This window comes from Cinclus cinclus, chromosome 28 (genome assembly GCF_963662255.1).
Source record: "Cinclus cinclus chromosome 28, bCinCin1.1, whole genome shotgun sequence".
NCBI classification, from domain to species: domain Eukaryota; kingdom Metazoa; phylum Chordata; class Aves; order Passeriformes; family Cinclidae; genus Cinclus; species Cinclus cinclus.
In genome coordinates, this window is record NC_085073.1 from 5,765,429 (window position 1) to 5,784,542 (window position 19,114).

Here is a 19,114-nt window from a genome sequence, read left to right on the forward strand (position 1 = left end):
AGGGAGGGGCTGGAGCCAGCAGATCCCTCCAGGAAGGGCTCAGGCTGCAAAGAGGAGGCAAAGAGGTTGGCACGGAGCATCCCGAGCTGGGAGCAGCCACACCGGTGCCAAGCAGTGGGAGAGCTGCTTGTTTGGGAAAAAGCAGCAAAACTCGGGATTTTGGGGCTACTTGACACATTTTGTGTCAGAAGGAGGAGGTGAGGTTTGGATCTGTTTGGATCTCAGCTCATCTCCCTGGGGAGCAGCAATGATATCCACTCGTTTTTCCTTTCCTGCTTCTCCTCCAATCCCAACCTCCTGATAAATCCCCCAGTGCTGAGGAAAAAGAGATGTGGCTGCGAGGGGAGGGCAGGGTGAGCTTGTCCCAGGCTGCCCTGGAGATTTCCAGACCCCACATTCCTGCACTGGATGGAAGTTCCCAGCCCTGGTTCTGCAGAGATTCCTGACCCTGCTGCCACAGGGACATGGAGGGGATGAGGAGGCCTCACAGGGATTGATTCCTGAGGAGCCACATTGCTGCAGGTAATCCAAACCAAAATCCTGGAGCAGCTCAGCTGAAGGCAGGCTGGGGGTGTGTTCCCAGTCTGGGCTTCCTCCTGCACTTTGGGAACAAGCTCAGATCCAGCAATCCTGGATTTCACCCACACTGAACCCCAGGGGCCCTTAGAACCACATATATATCTATATATATATATTAATTTTATTCTTCACTGAAAGGTTCCTGCTGGCAGACAGAGAAATTCAATCCTTTGTACCCATTTCCTTGGGCCTGCAGCTCCCAACAAAGCCTGGCTCAGCATGCAGGACCAGTCCTGGTTGGTCAGGGGGAGCAGACAGCCCATTCCCAGCTGGATCTTGCCCCAAGGGAGCAAGGTCAGACCCGATCTGCTCTGGGACATCCTCAGGTGGAATCAGCTCCTGTGCTGGGCCCAGCATCAGCCACCCACTGCAGGGTGGGTTGGAACATCCCTGGGGATCCACGATACTGGAACTGGGAATTGTTCCAGGCACTGGTTGGGTAGGAGCATTTAGGAATATTTTTTTTTTTTTTTTTTAGGATGAGGGCTCTGGGGTGGTTGCAGGGGCTGCTCTGCCCCCATGGCAGCTCCTCCCAGGACTTCTCCTGCTGCCTGTGGAGGCTGGGCATGATCTGGAGGAGATAAATCCGGGTGTATTTGCTTTAAAGGGATAAAGCTACGCAGAGGCCCGAGTGAATCCAGCATCCCTGAGCGTTCCAGGAGCTGGGATCAGCAGAGCTGCCTGCCAGCACTGCAGGGCTCCCTCCCTGCTGTCATTCCCAGGATTGTCATTCCCGGATGGTCCCAGCCCCACCTGGCTCAGCGAACCTATGGCCACATCTGGCTCCATTCCTGCCTTCCCTACACCAGACACCTCAAAGCTCTGGAAAAATCCCACCTTCCCCTCCCCTTCCCTGCCTCTGGCAGCTGCTCCCTGCCAGCCCCGGAGGCATCATGGAGGGAGAAGAAAAGGAGAAGAACAACCGAGCAAATCCCGGCTGGAGGCTGCTGCTCCCATCATCCACACTCTACTCACCGCTGCTGGTGCTCAGTGGGGAACAAAGGCGATCCTGCCTCGATCCCAGTTCGGCATTCCTCCTCCTCCTCCTCCTCCTCCTCCTCCTCCTCCTCCTCCTCCTGCTGCTGTTCCCGATGGCTGCAGCTCAGCAGGTGCAGCCCCTGGCTCGGGATGCGGGTGGAGGAGCCTGGGGGTGCATCCAGCTCGGCCTTGCCCGCAGCAGCCGCAGCTTTGCGGTTTTCTTGGCGAGAGGGATGGATTGAGGTTATTTGTGCTCTCCCATGGCTGCTGCTGCTTCCTCGGCCGCCTCCCTCCCTCCCCTTCAAGGTATTTTATTATTATTTTCCGCCCGCAGCCGGCTGAGCCTGCGCTCCCCTAAATCAGCTAATTCCCTGCTTTTGTGCGAGAGGGCGGCGAGGGGGATCTGGAGGAGGGAGGAGAGAGAGAGAGGAGCCCAGAGCATCCCCTCCCTGTGCCAGTGTCGCTCCCATTGGCTGCCAGGCTCCAAATCTCTGCCCGGCTGGGTGGGTGGTGCTGCCAGGGCTGGGCACAGCCTCTGCTCGCAGCGCTCAGTGGGAGCTGGGGATGCCCATCAGCGGCAGGAGGCTGGCAGGGATTTGGGTGCATCCTTCCCTGAGAAAGCAGGAGGTGCTGCGGGATGTGGGATTTGGGTGCATCCTTCCCTGAGAAAGTAAAAGGTGCTGCGGGATGTGGGATTTGGGTGCATCCTTCCCTGAGAAAGTAAAAGGTGCTGCGGGATGTGGGATGTGGGTGCATCCTTCCCTGAGAAAGCAGGAGGTGCTGCGGGATGTGGGATTTGGGTGCATCATTCCCTGAGAAAGTAAAAGGTGCTGTGGGATGTGGGATGTGGGATTTGGGTGCATCCTTCCCTGAGAAAGTAAAAGGTGCTGCGGGATGTGGGATTTGGGTGCATCATTCCCTGAGAAAGTAAAAGGTGCTGCGGGATGTGGGATGTGGGTGCATCCTTCCCTGAGAAAGCAGGAGGTGCTGCGGGATGTGGGATTTGGGTGCATCCTTCCCTGAGAAAGCAGGAGGTGCTGCGGGATGTGGGATTTGGGTGCATCCTTCCCTGAGAAAGCAGGAGGTGCTGCGGGATGTGGGATTTGGGTGCATCCTTCCCTGAGAAAGTAAAAGGTGCTGTGGGATGTGATGGTCCAGCTTGCAGGGCTGGTTTGGGTTCTGGACAGACAGACAGACCCTGCAGCTGCTCCTGCTCATCCTCAGGGAGTGAATTCCTGCTCCCAGGATGTCCAAACCTGCACCCACAACCTGACCCCCCCCCCCCATTTGTGAATCTAAAGGTGAAGGGAGGGCTGAGATTTTCACTCAGAGCTGGGGGAGCTGGGCAGAGTCGGGATCTGCTCCCAGGGAACCAGAGGACAGGAGGGAACGGCCCAGAGCTGTGCCAGGGGAGGGTCGGGTTTGGATTTTGGGAAAAAAAAAATTGCCAAAAATTGTTTACAAGAATTCTCACAAAGAAAACATCCCATGGAGCCGGGCTGGGAGAGCTGGGGGTCTGGAGAGGAGGAGGATCCAGGGAGAGCTCAGAGCCCCTGGCAGGACCTAAAGGGGCTCCAGGAGAGCTGGAGAGGGACTGGGGACAAGGGATGGAGGGACAGGACACAGGGAATGGCTTCCCAGAGGGCAGGGCTGGTTGGGATATTGGGAAGGAATTCAGGGGCTGTGGCTGCCCCTGGACTCTTGGCAGTGTCCAAGGCCAGGTTGGAGCAGTTTGGGACAGTGGAAGGAGTCCCTGCCCGTGGCAGGGGTGGCACTGATGGGATTTCAGGTCCATCCAACCCAATCCAGTCTGGTATTCTCTCTTGAAAGCTGACGGAAGATCCAGGGCACAGGAGACACCAGGAATTCTATAACTCCAAGGTGAAACGCACAGCACCACCCCTGGCTCTGATGAATGTTTCCCCTTTCCCCTTCATTTTCCCATGGAAAAAAAAAAATAAAATATTCTTTTCCTTTTTTTCCCGAGGCAATCCCAGCCTGGCATCACACGGAGCAGCCTCCTGGATGTGGCAGCCTGGAGATGCCACCTGCCGGCTGCTGACCCAGCCTGGAGCAGCCGCTCCCTGTCCGGCTCCCGGAGGAATTCCACGGAGCGCCCTCCGCCTTAGCCCCGTTCCTTTTGCCGGGGGAAATGTTCTTTTTGGGGCTCCATTCTCCCCAGGAGTGCTCCCAGCTGCACTGAGGAGCTTTTCCAGAGCTGCAATTCTGGGAATTCTGTGCTGAGCCCAAATCCTGCCAGTCTGGAGAGAGCAGAACCAGCAAGGGAATGGAATGGCTGGGACAGGACTGGATCCCTCCTGGTGCCGGGCATTTTTTTCCCAAGCAGATCTTTTTACCTTTTTCCAGTCTCTCTCTTCTCCACACGCGCTCTCTCCTGGAATAATCCGTTTTTGTGTTACCTGCGAGCGTGGTTGTCCCACCTGAGAGCTGAACACTTCCACGAGGGGAGGAGAGGACGGGGTCGCTCTTTGGGAAAACTGCCCATCATGGCAACATCGCCTCGTATTTCCCCGGATTTGCTGCTCATTTTTTAGGCAGCACTGACCTGGACACTCAACAGCGACCCAGAGCGCCTGAATTCCTTTTTTTTTACCTGCAGAAACCTGGGAGATCAGCGGCTCTTGGAGAGGCTTCGGAGCAGTGGGAGGGTGGTGTATCCATCCCGGTGTATCCCTCCCTGCCGTGGATCCATCCCTCCCTGCCATGGATCCATCCCTCCCTGCCATGGATCCATCCCTCCCTGCCATGGATCCATCCCTCCCTGCTATGGATCCATCCCTCCCTGCCATGGATCCATCCCTCCCTGCTATGGATCCATCCCTCCCTGTTATGGATCCATCCCTCCCTGCTATGGATCCATCCCTCCCTGTTATGGATCCATCCCTCCCTGCCATGGATCCATCCCTCCCTGTTATGGATCCATCCCTCCCTGTTATGGATCCATCCCTCCCTGCCGTGGATCCATCCCTCCCTGCCATGGATCCATCCCTCCCTGCTATGGATCCATCCCTCCCTGCCATGGATCCATCCCTCCCTGCCATGGATCCATCCCTCCCTGCTATGGATCCATCCCTCCCTGCCATGGATCCATCCCTCCCTGCTATGGATCCATCCCTCCCTGTTATGGATCCATCCCTCCCTGCTATGGATCCATCCCTCCCTGTTATGGATCCATCCCTCCCTGCCATGGATCCATCCCTCCCTGTTATGGATCCATCCCTCCCTGTTATGGATCCATCCCTCCCTGCCGTGGATCCATCCCTCCCTGCTATGGATCCATCCCTCCCTGCTATGGATCCATCCCTCCCTGCCATGGATCCATCCCTCCCTGTTATGGATCCATCCCTCCCTGTTATGGATCCATCCCTCCCTGCTATGGATCCATCCCTCCCTGCCATGGATCCATCCCTCCCTGCCATGGATCCATCCCTCCCTGCCATGGATCCATCCCTCCCTGCTATGGATCCATCCCTCCCTGCCATGGATCCATCCCTCCCTGCTATGGATCCATCCCTCCCTGTTATGGATCCATCCCTCCCTGCTATGGATCCATCCCTCCCTGTTATGGATCCATCCCTCCCTGCCATGGATCCATCCCTCCCTGTTATGGATCCATCCCTCCCTGTTATGGATCCATCCCTCCCTGCCGTGGATCCATCCCTCCCTGCCATGGATCCATCCCTCCCTGCTATGGATCCATCCCTCCCTGCCATGGATCCATCCCTCCCTGCCATGGATCCATCCCTCCCTGCTATGGATCCATCCCTCCCTGCCATGGATCCATCCCTCCCTGCTATGGATCCATCCCTCCCTGTTATGGATCCATCCCTCCCTGCTATGGATCCATCCCTCCCTGTTATGGATCCATCCCTCCCTGCCATGGATCCATCCCTCCCTGTTATGGATCCATCCCTCCCTGTTATGGATCCATCCCTCCCTGCCGTGGATCCATCCCTCCCTGCTATGGATCCATCCCTCCCTGCTATGGATCCATCCCTCCCTGCCATGGATCCATCCCTCCCTGTTATGGATCCATCCCTCCCTGTTATGGATCCATCCCTCCCTGCTATGGATCCATCCCTCCCTGCCATGGATCCATCCCTCCCTGCCATGGATCCATCCCTCCCTGCCATGGATCCATCCCTCCCTGTTATGGATCCATCCCTCCCTGTTATGGATCCATCCCTCCCTGCCGTGGTTCCATCCCTCCCTGCTATGGATCCATCCCTCCCTGCCATGGATCCATCCCTCCCTGCCGTGGATCCATCCCTCCCTGCCGTGGATCCATCCCTCCCTGTTATGGATCCATCCCTCCCTGTTATGGATCCATCCCTCCCTGCTATGGATCCATCCCTCCCTGCCGTGGATCCATCCCTCCCTGTTATGGATCCATCCCTCCCTGCTATGGATCCATCCCTCCCTGCCATGGATCCATCCCTCCCTGTTATGGATCCATCCCTCCCTGCCATGGATCCATCCCTCCCTGCCGTGGATCCATCCCTCCCTGCCGTGGATCCATCCCGGCTGTGCCATGCTCCGCTCGGGCTGCAGAGGTCCCCGCGCACCAGGAGATGGATACAGGAAAGAATTCCCGCGGGATTTCTCCAAGGGAAGAGCAGGAATTGTGCATTTACCCCCAACCTAAACCTGCTGCTCCTTAAAGACAGGCTCTGCTGGTTTTTCCAAGCGCCGGTATTACAGAATTCCAGACTGGGTGGGGTAGGAAGGGATTTTAGGGATCATCCAGTGCCACTCGTGCCATGGCAGGGACACCTCCCACTGTTCCAGGCTGCTCCAAACCCTGTCCAGCCTGGCCAGGGATCCAGGAGCAGCCACAGATCCTCTGGGAATTCCATCCCAGCCCCTGCCAGCCAGGAATTCCTTCCCAGTATCCCATTCAGGTTCCCCTTTCCCAGTTTGGAGCCATTCCCTGTGTCCTGCCCCTCCATCCCTTGTCCCAAATCCCTCTCCAGCTCTCCTGGAACCCCTTCAGGCTCTGGAAGGTTCTTGTTGACCCTCATGACATTCCCATGGGCTCCCCCCTCCTGGTTCTCCAGGTCAGGAGTTGATTCTCTCCATGGATGGAGATCACACAACTTCCCTTCTCAATCTGCTGCAGCATTTGTCCACCCTTAAGTAAAAAAAATCATAAAATATAAGATTTCTCCTCCATTTAAAGGGAATTTCTGCGTCTCCACTCATGCCCTGGCCTCTTGTCCACTCACTGGGCACCTCTGGGAAGAGTCTGGCTCCAATCACTGGAACCTTCACGGGCTGAAATTCAGATGAAACATTTCTTGTAGGGAAAATAAAAGTTATTTTGGGTCCTTTGAAATGATTTACAACTTGAACCAAAACCAAAAGGAGTATTTTGGGGATGAAAAGCTGCAGCTTTGTTTGAGATATGCTTGAAATTAAACGCTTTGCCTTTTATTGAGCTGTGGCATTTCCCAGTTGAAATCTGCCTGCCTTTAATTAAAAAAAGCAGGGGACCACAAGAGTCTTCAAAGATGCCTTTGCAAGCCCAGAAATGTTTTATTTTGGGGAGAACAAGATGTTTTCATTGACTCCACTTAAGGATAAAAAGAAACAACCAAACAAACCCTGTTTTGCTGGGACAAATGGGAAGGTTTCCTCCTGGGTTGACCTAAAGGGGAAAAATCTTGCTTTTCCTAATTTTTTAATTGACTCTCCAAAGGCCAGAGCAGCTGTTTGCACAGTCCAGGCTTTGAGAAATCCTTGGGAGTGTCCAAAGCCAGGCTGGATGGGGTTTGGATCGACCTGGGATTGTGGAGGAGGAGAACCACGACCACCTCCCATAGGAGCCATCCTTGAGTTCCTGCTCTAGGGATGAAGTTTTGGGGTGAAAATTGACTCTGGAGAGAGAAAGGAGTGGGTGGGGGTTCCTTGACCTCCCTACTTTAGATCTGAAACCTTAAATCAGGCCCCCAAAAAGCATCTGGGAGAGATTCTGGCCCTGCCCTGGGGTTTTATTGTTTATTCCAAGTGAGAGCACTCGTGATAAGGGGGCACAGGGACCTGACCTGCTCCTGGGGCTTGTTTACATCTCATCAAGAGCAAAACTTCCCCCTCATCCCAGTGATCAGCAGCAAATCCTCCCTGCCCTGGCCTCTTGGGCTTCCCTGGGCACGAGAACACAAGGAAAGGAATAAACAGAGCTGTCCAGGGAGCTTCTGCAGGGTGTTCTGGCTGAGCCTGGCTCAGGGTGGGGATTGTTTGGTCACCGTGGTGAGAAGGATCCCGGTCCTTGGCTGCTGCCACACCTGCTTGCCTGTGCAGGATGCAGATTTTGGAAGTTCCTGGTGTTTGTAGTTTCTCCAGGATGTGTCCAGCTCCCGGTTTTTTTTTTTTTTTTTTTTTTTTTTTTTTTTTTTTTTTTTTTTTTTTTTTTTTTGGTCTCTGTTCTGTTCCCAGCTCCTGGCTGGAGCAGGAAACCCAGGCAAGTGTCCAGAGGGTCAGGAGTGGGTGTGATCCCACCTGGGCTCACAGGGAATTCAACGCCCGTGGGCAGAGCTGGGTTTTGTTCTGGGATCTGTCAGAGGAGCCTGTGGGGTTCAGAGATGATTTGGGTTCAGAGGAGACCGGGGCAGGGGAATTTAAATTTCTTGGGGTTACCAAGGACGTTTGGCTCAGGAATTCCTCTGAGCGGGAAACAGCTGGAAACAGGGAGAGGACTCAGGATATCAGGATATCAAATCCCTTCGTCCTGTCCTTGTGTTCTCTGGACCTTGTCATGGTCACTGCTGCAGAGAAGCAATGAGGGATCAGTGCCTGGTGCGGGGACCAGGGCCCTTGGGGTCATTTTTGGGGTCATTTCCTGCTGTTTTGGCACCGGTTTCCTCTGCAGAGAGTTGATCCTGGACTCTGAGGCAGCCAGTTCAGACCTGCTCTGAGGATGATCTGGAAGCCCAAACTGTTCCATCTCAGCCCTGCAGGAGAGGAGAGCCTGATCCTGCCCAGGGAGGTGGGGATGGGTGGCTGGGACTGATCCTTCCTCCATCCCACCCACGTCCTTCTCATTCACTCCTCTCCAAATATTCCCTTGGAGCTTTTCTGCTCTTCTGCTTCTCCCCTCCCTCTGGTCTGTGCATCCTCCTCCAGCCTCCTCCTCATCCTCTGTAGGAAGCAGCTCCCAGCTCCTTCCAAATCCAGTCTGTCCCCACAGTTTCCCAGTTCCTGCAGTTCTGGAGGGAGGGAAATTGAAGCCAAGGAACAAATGGGCCTTGAAAACCAACACCAGGCAGGAATTGCAGTTTTTCAATGTTGGAATGGGCTGATTCCTGCAGGAACAGAGCCAGGAAGGGTTTTCTCCTCTGCTTTAGGAAATAAAGTTGGGGTTTTTTGTGCTGCATTAAGTTTGACAGCTGGGATCGCTCTGCAGCACAGGGACGTGATGGGTGAGTGGCAGAGAAAACAAAACTTCCCTCATGGATCTGGGGAGGATTCCCATGGATTGCCTGCTGGGATTGCTGCTCCCCCTCAGCTGCAGTTTGGGGGTCCCCCCTCTGCCCTGGCTCTTGTTTTAAGCTGGGTTTAGCTGGGCTTGTCCTGGTACCCACTGGCCATCAAGGAGCTGCTTTCCAATTCCAGGCTGGGCTTTATCCATGGAATGTGCTGGAGCTGGAAGAGACCCACAAGGAGCAGCAGCTCCAGCTCCTGGCCCTGCACAGGATCAATTTTTGGGTCAATTCCTTCCCTGGTGGATGGGGGCAGGAACCTCGTGCCAGTGTTTGTCCTTGTTCCCTGGCCTTTGTCCCCTCCTGGGATCAGCCAGGGGGGCTGCAGAGGAGCTGGAGTTGGGGACACTGCGAGCTTGGGCTTGATCCCTTTGCAAGGGCTGGGTTTTGATCTTCATGGGGAGTTCTTGATGATGTGAAATACTCAGAGCCATGAAATCAGGGAATTGTTAAGGCTGGAAAAGCCCTCTGAGATCACAGAGTTCAACCATCAACCCAGAGCTGCCAAGGCCACTCCTAAACCACGTCCCCAAGTGCCACATCCACATTTATTGAACACTTCCAGGGGTGGGGACTCCACCACTGCCCAGGCAGCTGTGCCAGGCCCTGACCACCCTTTTGCTGAAGATATTTTTTCCCAATATCCGATTTAATGAAGACTTTTTTTTTCTCATAACCCATCCCCTTGAATTATCCAATTTTTCTACTGGAAACCACCGGGTGCAGAGTGGATCCTGTCCATTGAGGAGATGCTCCAGCTCCTCCAGGATGATGACAGAGCCTGGGCAGGAGAAGTGTTGCTCTTTTGTTTTATTATCTGCTCATAAACATTTCTTCCTGCTGCTCTTCCTGAGGCACAGGGAGCCTGCCCGTGGTGATAAATCCCACTCCTAGTCCCTGCCCTACATTCCTGCCTTTGGGATTCCCAGGAATTCGCCAGCCAGGTGACACTGACTGCCCCAGTGACCTTGGCACTGATGTTGGAGGGATTAATTAGGGCTCTGCTCTGCCTCCCTGATTAATTCCAGCCAGGTGTCCATGGTTCAGGTCTTAAAACAACAACTGCTCAAGAGTCTGGGAGCACTTAGCCAGGCCTCACGCTGCAATTCCAAGTATGGATAAATATTTGCACCTCCGTGGCTGTGAGACACCTTGGAGATATGAAGCTTTGCTGGGGGAGTTCTTTCCAAGGGAAAAGATGGATTTCCTGGGGAGCAGCAGCCAGAGCTCGTGGGCTCCTTTTGCAGCTCTGCCTGGGTGGTCTTGGGGAAGATCCCAGAGTTTTTGGGGGCTGGAGGAAGGGGATGTCATCCCAGGGAATCCAAACCTGCTCCCACTGATGTCCCACAACTTCCTGGGCCGTGCTTGATGTGATGGATTTACCTGGGAGGATGAGGAGGAGAAATGCAGAATCCAGGGGATGTGCAAAGCTCCTTTCTTGGGATACCCTGAGGAAAAGCTCAGCCATCCCAGAAATTCCGTTTTATTCTGTGAGTTCCCGTTTCCATCTCGGTGTGGTTTTAGGGCTCTCAGGTTCTCTCTTTCCCTAAAATACTCCAGAGGTTTCCAGCTCTGACTTTCACCCCTGTGAGTGAATTTCTGGCTTTCAGCAGCTTGTGATAAGTACCAGGATGGCAGAAAAATTGTGTTTGCTTTCAGACCAGGGCAATCCAGCATTTCCAGGCCCCCTTCACACCTGGGAAATCCAAGGAATTCAGTTACCTGCTCTTCTGCACCTTTTATCATAGAATCAGGTTGGAAAAGACCTCTAAGATCAACCAATCCAACAATCCAATGGCCCTGCTGGTTCTCCCCTGACCATTTTTTATTTTTAAAATTTTTTTTAGCCTTTTATTTTTCCTGTGTTTGGGTCTGAAAATCTCACGGGGACCTGCAGACCTGACCCTCATCTCACCAAATCCCACCACAGGGTTGGGATTGACCGGGTTCAGGGATGTCTGGGCTGCAGAATCCTAATTATTTGGGCAATTAAAGAGCCCCACAAGAGGGCTCTTCCCTCCAGAGTGTGATGGAGTTGTTCTGCCCCTCTGGGGAATCTGTGCTGTATTAAAACTCTCGTAATAACTTCACAGGCGTTTCCACCTCCGAGTGATCATAATAATGCTCATAAAACACACTCCAGAGTGAAGTATTTATGAATTATTTGACTTAAAGTGGGGGAAAATAAAAAAAAAAAAGTTTTTTTTAAAAAAAAAAGAAGAAGAAAAGACCTGGGCTGAATTAATGGCTCTGGGAGAACCATAAATTGAGAGGAATCATATTGCAGAGGGTAATTTTGTGTGTGCAATAAAAGCAACGTTTATGGCTCCGCTGCTTAAATTTGCTTTGGTTGTTTTTGAAGCAAAGAACTTTGAAATAACTTATAATTCTTCTCCTTTCATTTTTATATTGCCTGGAAGAGAAACACCAGGCACAGCTGAGTTAGGCATGAAGTGAGGGACCAGGTGGGAGCGTGGCCTGGAGCAGGTGAGGAGGAAGAGCAGGAGGAAGCTCCAGGGTCCAGGGGAGATGCTCAGCCCTGGGCTGGTTCCCTCCGAGCCCACCCCAAGGTTTGGCCTGGTGAGGACTGGGGAAATAAATGGGATCCCAAATCCCTGGTGAGGATTGGGGCAATAAATGGGATCCCAAACCCCTGCTGAGGGATCGGGGCAATAAATGGGATCCCAAATCCCTGGTGAGGACTGGGGAAATAAATGGGATCCCAAATCCCTGGTGAGGATTGGGGCAATAAATGGGATCCCAAACCCCTGGTGAGGATTGGGGCAATAAATGGGATCCCAAACCCCTGGTGAGGATTGGGGCAATAAATGGGATCCCAAATCCCTGGTGAGGATTGGGGCAATAAATGGGATCCCAAACCCCTGCTGAGGGATCGGGGCAATAAATGGGATCCCAAACCCCTGGTGAGGATTGGGGCAATAAATGGGATCCCAAACCCCTGGTGAGGGATCATTGTGTCTGTGGGTGTTCCTGGGAGCTGTTCACACCCTGCTGGAAGGGCTGGGAGTTTCCTCTTCCCTCCTTTTCCAGTCTGGGATACCTGAGGAAGCCTGGGTTCATCCCAGACCTCCCTTCACCCCGGATGGGAAAGAGGGAAAAGGATTGGGAAGATTCTGCCCTTTAGCAAACTGGGACAAAACTTCCATCACATCCCACAAAACCGTTCACAAGTGACAGGGAAGAATTTCCAGCCCTGGGGAAGAGGGCAGGGAGAGTGGAGCTGGGTTTGGATGTGGCTCTGAGGATGGCAGGGATGGCTCAGCTGAGCCTTCCCCAAGTCCCTGCAGCTGGGGAGGGCCTGGATCTGCCAGGAATCCGCTGTGATTCAGGCAGCAGGAATGCAGACACCATCCCTCCTTGTTTTGGGGTTTTTTGTTTTTTGTTTTTTTGCTCCTTTCCTACATACCAGGATCAGGCAGAGCAACCCAAAGCGAAGCCCCAGCTCGTAAATCCTCGCCGCTGCCAGGACCCGCAGGGATTTCTTCTCTCTGTCAAACCCAGTCATCAAATCCCTCCCAACACGTTTTTAATGGGGGAACTGGAGGCTCTGACGTTCCCTCTGGGACATCTGCTCCCAGGGAGACTCTGGCTGCCATTCCTGGCCCAGCAGCAGCCGGGATTCTCCTGCCTGGAAGCGCTCAGGACTCGGGCTGGCTGCGGGGTTGTGACATCCACGTGGAGCTCAGGGGCTCGGGATGAGCTCCTCGGGTGCTGGGGATGTTGCCCCATTCCCCAATGAAGTGTCACAGGCAGGGAGTGAGTAATGGCTGAGCAGAAACCATGGGAATTCCCAGAAAACCAGAAATAAATCACTTGGGGGTGGAGGCACGTTTGTTTCTTTGCTCTGAAATTTTCGGGTTACAAATTCAGCACCTAAGGTGGAGATACCCTCATGGGCTCTAGGATTCCCAGGAATAGCGCTGGGACAAGTACAGGATCATCATCATCATCATCATCATCATGATGGAATTCCTGAGCTGAAAGGGATCCACACGTGGCACTTCACGTTGAGTGGGAATGGGGACACTCAGTCACAGGCTGGATTTGATCTTGCAGGTCTTTTCCAACCCTAATGATCCCCTGATTCTGTGATTTTTCAATCCTCACCGGGCTCTGGTTCCAGAAAACAGATTAAACACGATAACAGATCAAACATGAGAAAAGATTGAACTTGAAAACTGATTAAACCTTGTGCTGAAGATGTGAAGTTGGGATAACACAAAGCTGGACCCCCCTGGGCTGGGATCCTCCATTAATAAGAGAACCAAAAATTAACACCAAGCAAGTTGATTTTTCTCTTGGCTGCTGCTTGGGGGAACTTTTTAACCTTAAACCAGACATTTTCAGGTCTGGGTTAAATTACGCCTCCACAGGCTGTCATTAGAGAATAAAAGGAGCAGGTAATTTTAACATTTTTGAACAATTGCCCAGATTAATTTTTTTTTTTTTTTTTTTTTTTTAAAGAAGTAACCTCTGTGAGCTTTCATGGATACAGAGAGGAAACCAGGGCTGGAATGCTTTGATTTATGAGTGGGGCTGGGGATGCCCGGGGAGGAGCAGGTCCTTGGACAGCGGCCACACGAGCAAAGGAGGCTTGAAAGCCCCGCCGAAATCTTTGTGGTCAGAGGCTTTCAGTGCTGCTCTGATCCCTCTCTGATTATCAAACAGAGCCCAAATTCCTTCCTGATGACATGGAGGAGGGAGAGCAGTCACTGGAGAAGCCAGCTGATGGATTTAGGATATGGCTGAGGGGTCCTTTGGATTTTGGGGGAGGAATTCCGTGCTGGGGTGACTCATGCAGGTTCCTGCAGAGCTCAGGATGTTGTTTTATTCTCGCTGTAGACGTGGCCATTGAACCACAGAATCCCAGAATGGTTTGGGAGGGATCTTAAATTTCATCTCATTCCACTCCCTGCCATGGCCAGGGACATTTTCCACTAGCCCAGGTTGCTCCAAGCTCCATCCAGCCTGGCCCTGAAGGCATTTTTAGGGATTAAAACAACTTCCTTGCCCATGACACATTTTGCAGAGTAGCTGCATCCCCCAAACTAGAAGAGAAAACCCCAAGCAGCAGCGCAGTGTGAAGCCAGGGCTGTTTGGACCTCTCTTACATTTTCCAGGGGGGAATAAAGTGAGAAATGAGACACATCAGCTCTTCTCTGAGTTCCCCAAACCTTTACAAACCAGGAAAACTTGACCTCCTCGAGAGGCTGAGCCTGCCCAGCACTGGGGGAGGCAGCAGGAGAAGCATCTTGACCCCATTTGGGGAGTGAAGAGCAGCAGGATCAGTGCTGGGACCTGACTGTGCTGGCTCCAGCTGGCAGGGACAGAGCTCCAGACGCCCCTGGCTGGTGTGAACGAGGCTGGAGGAAGGTCCTGGGGGAAAGGAGGGGTTCTGAACCACCCCCAGCACATGTGCAGGGAGTTTGTGGCTGCCTCTGAGCGAGTGCAGCTGACAGAACCCAAAACCCATTTCCCCATCCAAGGAGTTTTTGTTCTCTCAGCTCTGCCTCGCTGCAGCCCCCCCTGAGCACCGGGCAGGGATGGGCTGGGGAGGGTCTGGCACTGGCAGCTCCTCCAGGAATGGTGCAGAGCAGGCACCAGCAGCTCCGGCGAGGGATTGAGAGTCAGAATCATAAAATCATGGCATGGTTTGGGTTAGAAAGACCTTAAAGCTCACCCAGTCCCACTCTATGGCATGGGCAAGGACACCTTGCAGCAGACCAGGCTCTGGTTGTGCTCTCATTTCTGCTGGATTCCTTTCCAAACAGACAGGCTGAGATCGGGAGAGTTTGGGGATGTGCCAGCCCGTGTAAGGAGCTGCCCTGAATCAAATCTCCGTGCAGACAGACTCTGGTGGGGCTTGTAAAACACTGAGCACCTTCTTGGCAGAGCTGCAGTAAATAAGAGTGAGTAAAAAAAAAAAAAACAAAAAAAAAATTGGCCTGGTCTCCTGGGAAAGGAGAGCTCCTGGCCCGGCTCATTTCCAGCCCTGCAGCAGCAGCAGCCCTGTGGAAAAAGGTTTATGGCTGAGCTGAAGGGGAAAAATCCTCAGATTGATGAAGTAAGGGGAAATGGCTCCGAGGAGGATGGCCCAGAGGGTGTTTCTGTGCACTGGGGCATGACCTGGATGTGTCACATCCCACGGGCAGGGGACACCTCCCACCCTCCCAGGCTGCTCCAGCCTGGCCTTGGGCACTGCCAGGGATCCAGGAACAGCCACAGCTGCTCTGAGCACCCTGTGCCAGGGCCTCACCTTCCTCACAGCAAAGAATTCCTTCCCAAAATCTCATCCAGCCCAGCCCTGGGGCAGTGGGAGCCATTCCCTGTGTCCCGTCCCTCCATCCCTTATCAAACTGGAGAAGTTTGGCAAAGTTTTGGCAAAGTTTTCCCTGGTCCAGCCGGGGAAGTGCAGGATGCTCTCTTGGCAAATCCCATCCCAGGGCTGCTTTTGATGGTGCCTCACAGAGGGGATGCTGGTGCAGCCAGATGTTCCTACAGCTCAGACCCAACACAGGCACCAAAAATAAGATAAGACAAAAATAATTCCCAATAAACCTCGCCTCCTAAAGGCAATAAATAACCCTGAGCAGATGCTGGCTGCTCTCAGTGCAATTATCCATCAGCAGGACTGTGAGGGAAAACTCCAACCCCACTTGCTAAGAATTGGGGCTTCAGGCTCTGCCAAATTTGGCCTCTCACCCTGCCCCAAATTCAGGAGCAGAACATCCATGGGCAGCACAGGTGAGCTGTGCCCAAGGGCACCTCTACAGCCTCAGGGCTCTGCTGTAAATGGGAATTTTACTCTGCAATATCCAACCTTGAGTCCCTCATCCGCACAGCAGGGCCTTGAGGAGCTCTGAGGTGTGGGAAAAGCCTCCTGCAGCCCAGCAGAAAATCTTGGAATGGGCTGGGGTGGAAGGCAGCTTAAAGCCCACTCAGTGCTACCCCTGCCATGGCAGGGACACCTCCCACCATCCCAGACTGCTCCAACCTGGCCTTGGACATTCCAGAGATCCAGGGGCAGCCACAGCTTCTCTGGGCACCCTGTGCCAGGGAAAATTCCAGCCAGGATGGACTCAGAGCCTTCAGGGTACCCAGAGCCAGCTGAGTCCAAGGAGAACAAACCTGGGGAAGGTTTGAGCAGGGCAGGCTGTGCTGTCCCCTGCAGCTTGGCCACTCACTGGAACACCCTGGGAGCTTCCCCAGGAGTCACCGGCAGCTCTTTGGGCTCTGCTGGTGGGGGGCTCCATGTGACAGCAGTAAAAGTGTTCCTGGAGGGATGCCCTCGGAGTCAATCGTTGGCAGCCAGGAGCTGATTCCTTCCCATAAACCAAACGAGGCAGATTAAAGCAGCAGCAGCCTCGGCTGCCTCCTCCTTCCCCCCCAGAGCAGCCTCTGCACGCCCACCCCCCATCTGGAGCTCATTGGGGGCAGCTGCTGGAAGGATGGGGCTGGGATCCAGCTGAGCTGTCGGGAAGGAGCTGCAAAAACGGGGCCCAGTTTGGGCTGGGAGCTGGGGTCACGCCTGTGGTGGCAGATGGAGTCACAGCCTGGGATTGCTGGGGACAGGGGTTGGGCTCCACGGTCCTTGTGGGTCCCTTCCAGCCCAGGGGGTTCCATGGGGCAGAAAGGTGAGGTGGTCACCAGGGGTTCTTAGGGCAGCTCTGCCTCACCCACTGCTCACTCCTGTGCTTTTACCTCCTGAGTGTTTCTCAGCCCTTGGCAAATTTTTGGTTGTGTTGGGGTTTTTTTGGTTTTTCTTTTTTTTTTTTTTTTCTTTTTTTTTTTTTTTGGTGGAGACACAGGGCAGACAACTGACAAATCACCCTTAATCTACCTGAGCTGTTAAATCTCCTGGTAATCCCTCCCCAGCTCTGCTCCCCTCCAACAGCCCCTCTGGGCTCCATCCATCAGTGTCCTCAGCTCCTGGGTGTCCATCTGTCCTTTGGAAAACCTGGGGACCTCCCACAGCTTCCCTGTGAACCCAGAGAGGGGTCAGAGCACTGAGAAAACTGCTGGGGAGTGCAGGTCCTCATATTTATGTGGAAACCCATTAGCTGGGAATATTTTATCTCTCTCCGGGTTGAGGAAGAGGAGGCTGGAGATGATGGGAGGGTTCTGGGAAGTGCTGGAGCTGCCTCTGAAATGCCCTGGTTTGCCCTCCACGCTCGTGGCTGGTTTATCCAGCACATCCTTAATGTCGTGGAGTGGGAAAAAAAGGTGTTCAGAGAGGAACAAAAGAGCTGAGAGCCTTCCCTGCTGGATTTTAAAGCCAAAAAAAAGCTCCCAAACCCACCTGGATCCCTCTTGGCTGGTGTGTTTTAGGCAGCTGCTCCCTCTGTGGATGATGTCCTCCTCCAGGCCCAGGATGGATTTTGGAGGTGTTGCTGTTTCCAACCCAACCCTGACAGCATCACATGCTGATGACCAAATCCTGAGAAATGTGGGATCTTGGCTCTTGAGCTGGGAACTCGATGATTTCAAGGAATGGGCAGGACAGGGAGAGCCAGGGGAGCAGAGCTGGGCTGCTCTGGAGCAGGGAGGGGAGGATGAGTTGTCCCAGGGAACACAGCTTTGTGTTGGATTCACAGATGGATTTGGGCATGCTGGAACTACACAGCTTCCCCAGTTCCCAAAAAAAAAAAAATGATGTGGCTCCTCCCCAGGGGAGCTCCATGAGGAGCTGAGATCCTGGGAAACATCCACGGGATCTGGGATATAATGAAGACAGAGCAAAGCCATGGGGAGGGACAGCAGGGATGAGGTCTGGGCCACTCCAGGAGCCTGAGGGGATGTGGATTTTGGGGGATTTTTGGGGGATTGCTGGTGCTCAGGGCTGGCTGCCAACCCCAGGCTCCCATCCCAGTCTCCCTGCTGACATCCAAGGGCTCTGGATCAGGCATTGATAAATTTGTTCTTACTGGTTTCTTCTTTTTGACCTGCTGCTCGTGAGCTGTGCCATGAGCCTGGAAGACCAAGAACTCATCCCTGGATGCCAACCAGGGCTTGAGATCTGTTGGTGTTGTGGGTTTGGACCCCTTCCTTCTCCCTTGACCCGTTTCCCTAATGCTGGAAACCCACACATGAAATTCAGCGGGGTGAGAGCACCTATTAAATGTTAATAAATGCTAATAAATTAACCTTTATTTTCTCTCTGCAGGGAAAAAGGTTGAGGGTGACGAGGGGCATCCTGTTTGGACAAGCCCTTCTTACCCAGCTGTACCCACTGGATCCACGCTGGAATCTGCCTATCAGTGATCATCTCCCAAAATATCTTCGTTCTTGGAAAGCCTCAGCACAACATTCTGAGGAGCTGAGCAGGGAGACCACAGCTGTGAGTGTCCAGGCAGAGCTCCCTGGTGAGTCTTCACAAAGGAATTCTGCATTCCTCCCACTGCTTTGCTCTCCCCAAAGTGACTTGAGCAGGGAAAAAGGAGAATTATTCCCGGGTAGACTCTGGAGAAGCTTTTTAAAGGAGTTGGAGGAACAGAGAGATCTTTTTTTTTTTTTTTTTTTAGTTCATTTTATTGCAAACATTGAACTCCTTGATACCAGCAGAGATCTCTGGGGCCGTGAGCTGTGTTCCCTGCTCCCTTGGAGTCTCTTTTCCTGGGACAGGGTGACTGATGAGATAAATTGTACCCTGGGCTGTGGATTTACTGTAGCCCTGGGATATGGATTTTCTTCCCGTGCTCCATACAAACAGAACAGAGCCAGGACATGGCATCAAAACCTTCCCATCCTTATCTGACCGTGCCAAACGATACCCTTCAAAAACCAAGGAGGGTCCAAGGAGGGCCCAGGGCAGGGTTTTTCACCCCCAGCAAAAGTCCTGGATCCAGCAGGAATGGAGATGGGAGCCAGGCTGGGTCGCTGCAGGGACAGCAAGAAATCAAAGTCCACGAATCCAATGTGTTTGTAAAAGTGTCACTGTGGATTGGGGACCTCTCGGAAGGTCAACGGTCTCACCTGTCCACCTGCTCAGAGAATCCCAGGATCCCTGAGGTTGGGAAAGCTCTCCAGCATCAACTTTT